This window comes from Glycine soja, chromosome 4 (genome assembly GCF_004193775.1).
Source record: "Glycine soja cultivar W05 chromosome 4, ASM419377v2, whole genome shotgun sequence".
In the NCBI taxonomy this organism is placed as follows: Eukaryota; Viridiplantae; Streptophyta; class Magnoliopsida; order Fabales; family Fabaceae; genus Glycine; species Glycine soja.
This window is the reverse complement of record NC_041005.1, coordinates 3,920,674-3,935,504: the sequence shown is the minus strand read 5'-3', so window position 1 is coordinate 3,935,504 and position 14,831 is coordinate 3,920,674.

Genomic DNA, 14,831 nt, shown 5'->3' with positions numbered 1-14,831 from the left:
TTTTCTCCCAGCCGTTCTTTATAATTTTGAAAAAAACAGTACATGAACAATTTGACACGTGACCGCAGAAAAATCAAGTTCATCAATGACATGCTCAGACAATTAACAAAGACTTCAAACTATAGAGATCTACCTAAAAGGTTAATTGCTACAAGCAGTTTTTTAATGATTTGGAAAAGGGATTGAACCCACATAAAAAATATGATATATTTAAGTTTGGATCTTGTATCGTTAACAATGTTGAGTTAATTTTTTTCTTTTTTTTTATAATAAACAAGATCAAAGGTCAATTTTTGGTTGCTATGTTCCCAATAGTTAAGGAGAGCTGTAATAACATTATTAAAATTTGTGTCTCAGCACCTGGTTAAAAAATAGTAGTAAAAAAATTGATAAAAGTAATATATTCGATTTTTAAATGTTTCTATGGAGCTCCCAAAAATTTGGAGGATTTTGATATTATTAATTTTTTTTAACCAATGAAATTATATGTCATTTTTTCATTAATCATTTTTTGTTTTTTTAATTAATTAGTATTTGATTATTATTTTAAAAAAATTTAAAATTACAACATTTTTAAATTAAAAAATATTATTAAATATAAATTTAGAAGGTCTGAACCCTAAAATATTTTTAATTATTTTCAACACTTTTTATAAATCCTATGCTTAAGGAACAATAATAAAAAAATTTGAAATCCTAAACTCTAAAAGATTTTTTATAAAAAGTATTGAAAGTCACTCAAAAGATTTTAGGATTTAAACTTCTAATGTTATCTTTAATCATATTTTCTAATTTAAAAAAGTTATAATTTTAAAACATAATAATCAAGGACAAATTTGAGAAAACAAAAAAAAAATAATGAGAAGATAAAATATAATTTGATTGATTAAAAAATCAATAGTATCAAAACCTTTAAAATTATTGGAGGCATCATAGAAGATTTTTTTTTAAAATTCCTATTGTTATATTTGTTGATGATTTGGTATTTTATCTTAAAATTTTATATAGTTAAGCTGGCATGTTTTTATTTTCTGGTATAATAATATGCAGGCTATACAATCGTTCAATCTTGCTAAAATATCAAAGATAAAGTTAGTGTCCAAATCTAAACCCTATAAGTAAAATTAAATTCTTTTGTTATTTATAAACATATTATTAATATATTAATATATAATTTATATTTATAAGGCATGTAGATTGCGGCAAGAAGCTAGGTCTGACATTCCATATTATAGAATATAGAGTATAAACATTAAAGGAATCCTTTTGTTGTTCAATTCTTGACATTATGGAATCCTCGCACATCAGTTGTTGACCGATTTATTAATTAACAACAGCGTTGTTTTGTTAGAAATTTATTGATTTTCGCATAAAAAAAGAAAATTTTTTATTTACTAAAACATTAATTAATTAAATGATTTATTAATCAATTATTTTCTTATTTTTTATTCACTTTTTAACATTAGTTCTCCACGTATTTACCTTTGAGCTGCTATAAATTACTGATAACTTCCTACATCTTTAATATATCATTTAACTAAAGAGTGGATATGGAATAAATCATTTAATTTGGAAAATATTTTTGAGTCACCAACTCACTATGACATTGGTATTTAAGAGTGAATAAAAAATATGGAATTAATTAATTATTTAATTAATTCCATATATATTTAACTATTTTACTCTTCTAAGGTTATCTACATTATATATGCAAAATTACAAATACTTAAATATAATGTACGCACTAACTATTTCTTCTAATAATTTATTTACATTTTTTAAAATATATTCATATTTTCTTTTATCAGTAAGAAATTTGTAACAACGAAAAAAAGATTACAATCTTATTAAAAGAAAAACGCTTAAAAACAAACTTTAGTCTGTCACAGAGTAAATTAGAAATTGACTATATAAAATTTTAGCTACTGCATTATTTTAGCAAAATTTTGGGAACATTGATTTTACATATAGGGACAAGGCAGAACTACCTTATTGCTTGCTGTTCCTAGAATTTTAACAATATCAAATAATTTCCTTGTTATTAATATATATATATATATATATATATATATATATATATATATATATATATATATATCATGATAAAAAAGAAAATGACAAATATTAATATAACATAGTAAACTGAAAAGTTGGGCATTCTGGCATCATGCATGTAATGGTACTTAATAAGCGTAATATTTAAATTGAGTGTTTTAAAATTAGGTAGATTAAAATCACATTATTTAAGGTGAAATATGTCAATTAAAAGAGAAAAAATTAAGATAAAATTAATTAAATTCCAAAATACTTACAAAAATTTTAAAGAATAATTTTTACATTTAATTGACATGTTGCATTAAAGTATAAACAAAACTAATAAATTGTTAGTCCAAGTGATACTATATTCGATCCCTTTAAATAAGATATTGAGTTTGAGTATTGTGAATAAAAATTGTGATCGGAAGGAAAGAACATCACTAAAGATAATCAGTCAAATTTTTCAATAAAAATTAATTATTGACAAAATCAATAAATATTTTATATTAATATCATGATTAATAAGAAGCTTTTGTTTATTGGTAAAAAACCGAGGTTTCTATCAAATAGCTCCTAATCTATAATGGGATCTTAGCTACATTTGTTATTTATTACTAAAATATTTTTTTTAGTGTGTATCATGCAATTATTTTAGGAAGTGCCATATGTATTCTAGGTTGTTTAAAATTGGGAAAAGTTGGTTGTACAAACAACCATTCCCTATTAATTACTTAGCATTTGTGTTAAATCTAGAAAAGAGAATATGAAATGGTGACAAGATAGAATCTTTATGAGTTAAAAGAAGCTTGTTTATAGAAACTTTCATTAGAAGAAAAATTAATTAAATTACTTAAGATGACATAAAAGTGAATTGCTTATATGAAGAGCATTAAAGATGTGTTGAAAATATCTAACATGTGTGATTTGAAACTTTTTTATTTTAAGGTTTTGTTTGGCTCAACTTTTTTAACTTAAAAAAATTAAAGTAAAGCTTAAAATAAGAGGTTTGAAAATAAAGTAAAGTTGTTTGGAATTTTTTTAGTTTTAGTTTTAAAGCTTATTTTAAGCTTGAAGTTGTTTGGTAAAAAAAATAAAAATGTAAATTTGTTTAAAATTAATTTTCTCACATAATAAAACAATATATTGATTAAAATACAAATTTATAGAAAAATATTAAAAATACATAAGTTTATTTTTGTTATCATTTGATGATATAAAAATTAAGTAAAAGTATTAAAATATATAAATATAAAGCTTTAATCATAAAAATGTCAAAAGAATATTTTAATTAATAAGAATTATTTTTAAATCAGATTTAAAATATGTTATTATATATAAATTTGTTACATAAATTTAAGCATTAATTTTTAAAGATAAAATATGTAAAACCTTCTTATTAATCTTCAATAATATTCTTTTTAAGATAAAATATAATTTGTTTACACAAAATTCAATAAATAATTCAAAAATAATTTAATAAACATATTATTGAGATGACGCTATCTTGAACTAAAATAAGAAGTGACATAATTTGGTGTATTATAAATAAAAAATGTTATATTTTTAGGGATTAAAAATAAAAATAAGATATTTGCAAGGGCAGAAAATAAAAAATTTGACAACTATTAATCAACAATTGATAATTAATGATTGATAAAGTAACTTGGTTTTGAAATCGGAGACAAAAGACATTTTGTTAATGAAATGTAAGGATATAGATATAAGATTTAAGAATTAATTTGACCATTTTCTATATGTTTGGAGCTCATAACAAATAAACCTAAGGTGGCCTACAACTGGAATCAATTTGGAAGAAGTTAAAGTGAAAAGCAAAGTCTACACATGGGATGCACTTGAAAACAATTTTTCAAGTCAAATTGTTAGTGTCGTGGATTCCTAAAATGAGAGTAGTGTGAGTAGTTATTGTAGAAAAATTATTAATGTTGATTGCACCGTATAAATAACTCAAAAACACAATGTAAGGTTCTCAATTAAACTAATCAATTTTTTCAAATTATTTTTTATTTATCAATCAAATTTATCTTAATATTTAAATATTTTTTTTGCAAATATGTCAGTTTTTGTTTTAATTATACTTTTTTTATTTTTAGTCATTATAAATATGTTATTGTCTATTTTTATTTCATAATATTATTATGATGATGTAATATTTTTTATCATATTATCATTTATCAATATAATATAATGATGATGTCATCATGATATCTTATCGATGTCATTATTATTTATCATATGTAAATTAATATTGTTGAGATAATCAATTATCAATTGAAATAAATAAAAATGACATCAACTGAAATCAAAAATTGAAATTTTATACGAACTAAATTTAAAATAAAAACTTTAAAGGATTAAAAAAATTATTTATAAGAATCAAAAGGTTATTTAAGTCAATAAAAAAACTCCTTAATTCATAGAGATTAAAAGGTTATCTAAATCTTTATATAATAATTTTGTATATTACAATTAATATATTAGATATCTATTACATCACTAAGTTTTTGATTCGGATAAAATTAGATTCAGATTCTTACTTAAGATCTTAAATTTAAATCTTGTGAAATAAAAAATTATTAAAAATAAAAATTTCAGTAAAAATAATTAATATAATAAGATTTTTGATGAAAAATAATTATCAATAAAATCTATTGGTACTTCACACTTAAAAACATACTTATAAAAGAATATTAAATACATGAAAACTCGAGTGTTTAAATTAAAAAAATATATCAAAATTACTTTCATTCAAACATAAAATTCAACATATAAAAAATAAATTTTAAAAGGGTCTTAATATAACTATTGCTTAAAACCTTTAATATTTAATACACTTACCTGATATGATTTAACGTTATATATTTTCGTCGCTTTTCACACTACCCAAATCGCAGGGTAGAGTTACACATACCATAGTACCATACCCAAGAGCCAGCAAATATAGTAGTGGAGTGTCAGGATGGGAAACTACACAAGTTGAAGTATCTTCATTCAAAAAGCTCATAGCAATATGCTTGAAATGGTACAAATAGTTATCCTTATCCCATGTCTTTTCAACCAAAAGTAATATGACGAGATGGTCGAATGTACATAATTAAACTAACATAAAAAGTTCTTTTATATATATATATATATATATATATATATATATATATATATATATATATATAATTTAATTGGTGATATAATATGATAAGAAAAAAATATTGATTAAATTTTTAAAAAAATTTATTATCAAAATATAATCACTTTTTTTTCTTTTATATTCTCATGACAGATATAATAACAAATGCGACTAGTTTCTTCATTTTTCTTTTCAATGTTTTTGACTTTTGCCTCATATTTCAAGATAAATTCTCTAAGCAAATTATGAAGGCAAGGACCATTCGAGTAATAGTCCCTTTTCAGTTTCCGAGTTTGAGTACTTTTCTGAGAAAGGTTTCTCCAATATTTATCCTGTTTTTCTTCCACAAATTCGGAAACCACTTTTCTTATACGCATTTTTTTCATGACGAGATCTACACCGTGGTCCCTAAAGTCAAGTGGTCTTTCCAGGAATAGTAAGATACACTTAGGAAAATAGGTTTCTGTCTATTTTATTATATAATTATTTTTTTTTAAAATGTAAAATGACTATAATATCCTTTTGTTAAAATTGAAGTTGACAATGATACCCTTTTATAAAAAAGTTGATTAATCGGGTAATTTCCAAATATAATCCTTTTATTTATTTGCATATTGTATCATGATTTTAGCTATGAAATCTCCATATCAATTTTAAAGGTATCATTCGTGGACTCTGAAGGTCAATATATTATTGTTGGGATTTGCATTTGATGATTGAGTTGGTCAATCGAGTAGGTGGTACATATTGTCTTCGACGACATTGTCTTTGTCGTTGTCCTGGACAATATCTTGGTTTGCTTGGTTTTGTCTCCATAAGAAATCTTTGACAATAGATCATGTTTGTATGGTTGGATCGAGAACATGATTTTCATCCTTCAAGTGAGTTCATGTGTGGTTCCCCTTTCCTGAAGTAAGGTTGTTTGGCTTGTTAAGGTCCAAGTATTTTTTTTTTTAGATTTGTTTATCGCGTGAAAATTATAATATGTAATAGATTGTTTGAGTGTGATTAATGCTTCAACCCTCACCCAATAATGCTTCAACCCGACAAACAATGGCTCATATTTCCTTTCGTAACCTCTCACATTCAATTACAAACTTCATGCACCCATGCAAATCAAATGCCAAGATTCCAACCGTAAACTCAATCTTATACATCAAAACCCCTTATCGGATGAACATATCATCTACCGTCACCTTTGTTGATATATGTTGTAATTCAGTTAGTTAGTTAGGAGTTAGTTAGTGATTCATTTTGAAGTTAGTTTGACAGCTATGAAGTTTGGTATAGCTACATGTGCAGTATGTATAAAAATAATAGTGATCATCAATGAGAAGTATGGGAGTAAAAGTTTTAGTTCAGAATTCTAAGTTTCCTCTATTTTCTCTCAATCAATTCCTTCATCATCTTCTCTTATTCTCTAACATAGAGTGGGTGAGTTCATAGTGTGAGTGTGTGTGAGAACTTTATTGCTCCAACAAACTGGTATTCAGAGCTGAGGTTCAAGATCCTTGGATATCGAAATTGAGATGGCTTCCTCGAATAGAAATTTTCCAGCATCTATGCTTGTTCTCGTAGGCAAGAACTATGATGATTGGTGTGCTCAGATGAAGGTAATCTTTCAATTTCAAGATGTGACAGAAGTGGTGCAAGAAGGGGTTCAAGAACCTGACAAAAACCCAACTAATGCACAGAAGGTGGCTCACCGTGATTTGATGAAAAGATATGCAAAGGCATTGTTCATTATTCATCAATGTGTAGATGTAGATAATTTCCAAAAAATTAGATCTGCTAATACTGCAAAGAAGGCATGGGATATTCTAGAGAAATCCTATGCAAGGGATAGCAAACTCAAGAAGGTGAAGTTGTAGACCTTAAGAAGGCAATATGAACTTCTACAAATGAGTGATCAAGAAAGAATTGGTGAATTCTTTTCTCCAATCTTGGCAATTACAAATCAAATGAATGCTTATGATGACAAGCAATCAGACTTGGGATCATTAACAAGGTATTAAGAATCTTGACACCAAGATTCGATCATATAGTGGTGGCAATTGAGCAAGGCCAAGACCTTGAAGAAATGAAGATTGAAGAATTACAAGGAATACTTGAAGCTCAAGAGATGAGGCTCAGTGAAAGAAATTCACAAAGATCAACTGAGCAAGCTATGCAAGCCCAAACAACCAAAGGGAACAACTATGATGGTAGGAAAAATAAGAAGCGAAAGGGAAAGTGGAAGAACAATAAGTGGAAGGGGTCAGGTGAGGACTTCATTAGTTCTGGAAATCATAACCAGAATGAAGAAACTAACAAGAAAAGTGAAAGGAATCACAAAGTGGGCAAGAAGAAATTCAACAAGAAAAATATTCAGTGTTATAACTGTCAGAAATAGGGACATTTTGTAGATGAATGCAGAAATAAAAGGGTTCCAAGAAATGTAGATGAAGCTCAATTGGCACAAGATGAGGATTTTGACTCTTAGAAAGTGTTACTAATGGCAACTACAAACTCAAAAGAAGACAATGTTAATTTGTGGTATCTTGACACAGGTTGTTCCAATCACATGACTGGACATAAAAAGTGGTTTGTAAACATTGATGATAAGGTGAAGAGTAAGTACAAATAATAGTTATGTAACTGCAGAAGGCATTGGAAAGGTGATGATTCAGAGGAAGGATGGACAACATTCATTTATCAATGATGTGCTATATGTTCCCAATATGAAGAATAATTTGCTGAGTTTGGGACAATAGCTAGAAAAGGGCTACTTAATGTAGATGGAGGACAATCAAATGAAGATATTTGATAGCAATAGGAGGTTGATTCTAAAGACCCTTTTTACAAGAAACAGAACATTGAAGATTGGAATTCAAATTGCAGAATTTCAATGCTTGGCTGCTTCTATAAGTGATGAAAGCTGGATGTGGCATCACAGGTTTGGTCATCTAAATTTTAGGAGTTTAAGTGAATTGAAAAGTAAGAAAATGGTTCATGGTCTCCCTCAAATTGAGATACCAAAACATTTGTGTGTTGTGTGTCAAAGCAACCAAGGAATTCTTTCAAGTCAAAAATTCCAATCAGATCCAAAAGAAAGCTTGAAGTGATTTATTCTGATGTGTGTGGTCCTTTTGAAGTGAAATCCCTAGGAGGTAACAGTTACTTTGTGTCATTCATTGATGAATTTACTAGAAAAATATGGATCTATCTCATTAAGCAGAAAAATGAAGTGTTTAACATCTTTAAGAAGTTTAAGTTGTTGAGTGAAAAGCAAAGTGATAACGTAATCAAAATGCTTAGAACAGATGGAGGTGGTTACTATAACTCACATGAATTTCAAGTATTTTGTTATGAAGAAGGAATAATTCATGAAGTGACATCTCCCTATACACCTCAGCATAATGGTGTTGCTAAGAGAAGAAATGTAACCATTCTAAACATGGCCAGGAACATGATGAAAGGGAAGGGAATGCCTTATTACTTATGGGGAGAGTCAACTTCTACTATTGTGTATATTATGAACAGATGTCCCACTAAGAGATTGCAGGGATACACACCTAAAGAAGCATGGTCAGAAAAGAAGCCTAATGTGAGTCATTTCAAAATATTTGGTTCACTGTGTTTTAAGCATGTGCCTGAGCAGATCAGAAAGAAACTTGATGACAAGGCTGAACTAATGATACTCATTGGATATCATCCAACCGGTGCCTATAAGTTGTATCATCCTAAAATGAGGAAGGTTGTGATTAGTAGAGATGTCTTGATAGACGAAACAAAAGGTTGGAATTGGGAAATAAATGTTGCTGACAATGGTGAAAGAAAGGTGATTGTGAACCTGAGAAACAAAGTGAAGATGATGTACCATCAAGTGGAGAGTAACTCAGAATGTCACAAAGAGGGAGACAAGTACCATAAAAACTCAGAGAGTATGAATTGTATCCTGATACAACAATCACTACAGAAGGGGATTTTGTGCACTTTGCTCTACTTGCTAAATTGAAACCAATGAGTCATGATGAAGCCTCACAAAGTTCACATTGGAGAGCAGCTATGAAAGAAGAATTGAGATCAATTGAGAAGAACCAAACTTGGGAGTTAGTCCACTTACCTCAAGAAAAAAGACCAATTGATGTGAAGTGGGTCTATAAGACAAAAGTAAATCCTAATGGAGATGTATCCAAGTATAAGGCAAGATTAGTAGCAAGGGGATTTCTGCATAAACATGGCTTGGACTATAATGAGGTTTTCGCTCCAGTTGCAAGACTTGAAATTGTTAGGCTCATTGTGGCAGCTGCTAGCAATAGAAACTGGTCTCTATATCAACTTGATGTGAAGTCATCATTTTTGAATGGGCCACTTGAACAAAAAGTTTACATAACTCAACCACCTGGTTATGTAGTGGCAGGACAAGAGAATAAAGTTTACAAGTTGAATAAGGCACTATATGGCCTTAAGCAAGCTTCTAGAGCCTGGAATATGAAAATTGATAGCTTCCTAGTCCAACAAAATTTCACCAAGTGCACTACTGAGCATGGAGTTTATGTTAGAAACACAGATTCTGGTGAATTTTTTATAATATGTCTTTATGTAGATGATTTGCTAGTGACTGGCAGTAGTAAAGAAGATATGAGAGTGTTCAAAGGAAGAATAATGGAAGAATTTGAGATGTCTGATCTTCAAAACTATCATACTTCCTGAGTATTGAATTTGTTTCTACTAGTAAAGGAATTTTCATGCATCAAAAGAAGTATGCAAAAGACATTCTGAAGAGGTTCAATATGGAGTGCAATTTTGTGATCACACCAACTGAAACTAGAATCAAGCTGCAAATAGATGGGGATGAGAAAGAAGTTGATCCTACCTTGTACAAGCAAATTGTAGGCTTATTGAGGTGCCTATGTAACACCAGACATGACATTGCCTATTGTGTTGGATTGATAAGCAGGTTTATGGAGAAACCAAAAACACCTCACTTCCTGGCAGTAAAGAGGATTCTGAGGTATATGAAAGGAACATTGGATCTTGGCATTTTATATCCTTATAGTCAGAAGAATATAGGAGAAGTGTTTGGTTATAGTGTTTCAGATTGGTGTGGTGATAAGGATGATAGGAAAAACACTACTGGGTATGTTTTCAAATTTGGAACATCACCAATCTCTTGGTGCTCAAAGAAGCAGAGTGTAATTGCTTTATCAACATGTGAAGCAGAATATTTGCTACTGCTATGGCAGCTTGTCAAGCTCTATGACTGGAAACTTTAATGAAAGAACTAAACTTGAGAGATTGTAGTCCTATGAGGTTGTTGATTGATAACAAATCAGCAATTGATTTAGTTAAGCATCTTGTGGTACATGGCAGGAGTAAACATATTAAAACCAAGTTTCATTTCCTGCATGATCAAGTGAGTAAGGAAAAGATTGTATTGGAGTTTTGTAGGTCTGAAGATCAAATTGCAAACATACTAACTAAGCCATTGAAGTCTATCAAGTTCAAGGAATTGAGAGACAAGTTAGGAGTGACATCTGTGACAAATATGAATTAAGGAGAGATGTTGATGTATGTTGTAATTCAGTTTGTTAGTTAGTGATTCATTTTGAAGTTAGTTTCACAACTATGAAGTTTATTATAGCTACATGTGCAGTGTGTATAAAAATAATAGTGATCATCAATCAGAAGTATGAGAGTGTAAAAGTTTTAATTCAGAATTCTAAGTTTTCTCTATTTTCTCTCAATCAATTCCTTCATCATCTTCTCTTATTCTCTAACATAGAGTGAATGAGTACGTATTGTGACTGTGTGTGAGAACTTTATTGCTCCAACAACCTTCACCAATGAAGACATCATAAACGAAAACACCCCAACAACATAATGCTCCACGTTGGACGTAGAGGGACCAAAATGGGAAACACACAACCAAGAATAATTGTGTAAACAAACAAAACATTTATGTAAAACTGACTTTAAAAAATAAGAAACTAAGATATTATATGAGAAGTAGGGCATGGTGACATATCTCATTTGTCAAATATAATATAATATATCCAACCCTATATAACATCCTAATCCATTAAAGATCACTTAAGTTAGTGGTCCACGCTAAATATTGTCTTTTTTCATTAATATGCTCGGAACATTAATCTTTAGATTCATACATGCAGTGACAATTATGAAATTATATATATATATATATATATATATATATATATATATATATATATATATATATATATCATTTTTTTAATGTTTCAACTTTAGTCTTTTTGGAGAGTATAACTCATTTTCCACCTTCTCCAACTACCTTACTCTAATTAACTTGTCATAATTTATCTAAGAGAAATGTTTTTTCTTCTTCTTTGTTGACAGATTATTTTTCTTCTTTTACTGTTTCTATTGTTTTATACAAAAAATCTACACATATAATGAATCTTAAGCCCATATAGACATAATTAAATTAAAATAACAAAGTTAATAAATAAAGAGTGCACATATACTTACTCCAAATGTTGCGCTTGCAATAGTTTGCTAATTGCTATTTGCCAAATGTCCTCATTTAACAGGGGACCACCCAATCGAGACGAACTCTCTTGGCAGGTGCGTGTTGGAATATATATATATATATATATATATATATATATATATATATATATATATATATATATATATATATATATATATGATGAAGAATTTTTACTACTAATTTTTTATAATTATTTTTCATTTTTATTATTTTTTTAAGATTTAATAATTAAACTTAATTATTTATTACAATCATTAAATCTTAAAAAAAATAAGAATAAAAAATAACTCTTAAAATATTATTTTTCAAGTAAATACATTCATCCTATATGTATAATAAATGTAGTATCCTTGTGTCACTGGTTAATTAACTTAAAATAAAAAAAATTATCAGGAAACTAAAAATTGTCATATATATATATATATATATATATATATATATATATATATATATATAGACGTTACACTTGAGGCTACTCAACTCATCCCTCAAATCAATGTCGGCCATTCATTCTGTCTCTTGTCTTATAATGACCGTCTGTGAGTGCTACATAGTTACATTATTGCTTATAATATTTGTGGCTTACCTTCTTCAACCCCACCGTGTTAGAAGAATTAGTTTTTTTTTCTGGATGACATGTGTTAGAAGAATTAGCTAATTGATGCGCAACAATAATTACTGAAGACATGTTAACATTCCCTGCATAAATGCCAACTATAATGTGTCATCCAATTAAGGGATAATACAAGACGTCGTCTCTAGAATTTTCATAAAACAACATTTAAATTTCAATTATGTGTGTGGCTGTGCAAGCATGAGTGAATGTAAGTGTACTGTTGGTTATGGATTCTGTGGTTGATTTTGATTTTGAAGCTGTCTTAATTGAGACACATTCCCTTTGTTTAAAGTTTGAGGTGTATAAATGACAATACTTTTCTCTGACATGATCGATTGAGATATCGTGAATAGGAGGTGAGCACCAACAAAAATAATACTCTAACTTAAGTTAATTAATAATGATTTTACTAGGGTAACGATATATAATATGTAATAAATGCTTACTTAACATTGTTGACATTATCTATACTCATAAGAGTATGGAATGTATTGAATTTCTTGGCACAATGCCCGGGACCTTTAAAAAGAAATATTTCCATATTTCTATTGTAACAACAAGAAAACTTAGCTCCAGGTTGAAGTATGTTCCATTGTACCTAGGTGTATTATAGTGCTTCTGTACCTAAGTGCTAACAATCATTGAGGTCAAAGTTCGAAAATTGAGTCGGTTCTCTCAGTTGGTCAAGGTGTCAAATTATTTAGATTGGGACTTAAGCCTAGTTCAGAACAATTGTCTCACAACCTTTTTTTATGAGTATGTCAAGATAATTACAATGGACATGCAATTGAATATAAACAAATATTCTTTTCTATTTTTGACATGGAAATATTCAATTTATATAATGCTTATTGATAAATAGGTTCAAAAGTTAACAAGTAATGATATTAGTCATATTACAATTATTGTACCAATAATAATAATAATAATAATAATAATAATAATAATAATAATAATAATAATAATAATAATAATAATAATAATAATAATAATAATAATAATAATAATAATAATAATAATAATAATAATAATAATAACAACAATTTCATATAAATGACACTCAAATAAAATATAATAATTTTATTACTATAAATTCATATCTTAAATACTGATAAAATGAAATAAATATAGAATATTTTTGGTTAAAACAAATAATTGGTATTATATTTAATATCTAATAATCAACATTGGTGTCATATTTTTAATAAATGAATTAAATGTATGATTAAATTGTTCATATTAATCATGATTATCATATAATTTTGGTATTTGTAAGTTAATAATATAGATTTTAAAATATATGTCACAAATAATAGTAATTAAAAATAATGATTTTATAAATATGTGGTTAGATCTGAAATAATTCATAATATTTTATTTTAATTAATAATTTTTTTAAAGTTTTTGTTGACTAGATAACTTCCCTGACATGTGCTTTATATATTATCCTAGTGCTTATACGTTAATAATTTATGCAAAAGTCTTTATTGTATCATTAAATCATAAAATGTGATCGTTAATAAGTTTATTGAATTTTATAATAATTATTTTAAAAAGTCATACTTATCATGATTTAAGATTGATTGATAATTTAAATTTGTTTACACTAAATTAAACTCTTCAAAAAAAAATAATGATGATGCATTTTGCGTTTGTGATATAATATTTTTTTGGATATTTTAATTATCAAGGCTATAAATTTAAATTAAAAATATTATGAATTATTTATTTCATTCAATCGGTTGGTTACAATTAGAAATAACAATAAATAATGAAAGTTATTTATGGTGGAGGCCTCTATGTTGAATACAACCATTTCTAACCAAATCTTATGTTCAAGAGAAATATTATATAATGAATTTTTTGCTATTTTAATAATTTATATGTTTAGTGATACAAAATACTATTGAAAAATAAAATTGTTTAATAGTATTTATTCTCAATTTATATAAAATTAATTGAATTTAACTGTGTTGTATAACCAAAGTAGCCTATTTTTATTTTAAAGTAGGTCAACATTTATAATTCTACAAAAAATACTAAAATTATTATTACTTATTTATATAGTATATATATTAATTTATTATTTTTTGTCATTTTTATCAAGATTGAGCAATAATTATAATCAAAAATAAATTAATTTTATGCTGTCTTAATATTTAAATAAAAAAAAACTAATATGTGAAAGTTCCAGCTTTAGCTTTTATTATTAAAAAAACAATTCTAAAACTTCGATAATTATACAAGCTCGTCTTAAGAAATTCAAGCACATATTTAGATTATTTTGTTTTTAATATTTATAAATAATAAAAACTTTCAAAATATTTACCAGAATACTTTTAAAAATAAAAATATTTTTTATATGTACTTATAAATGTCTCCATTCTCCAATATCGGAGGCAATATGGGTGGGGGACGGAGAAGTAAGAACCTTTTAAAGGCATGCATGTTGAGACTTGAAAGTTACAAGATAGTGGTGTGCCATGCAATTCCCGCGTGAACTTTTCCCTAAATCACGTGGC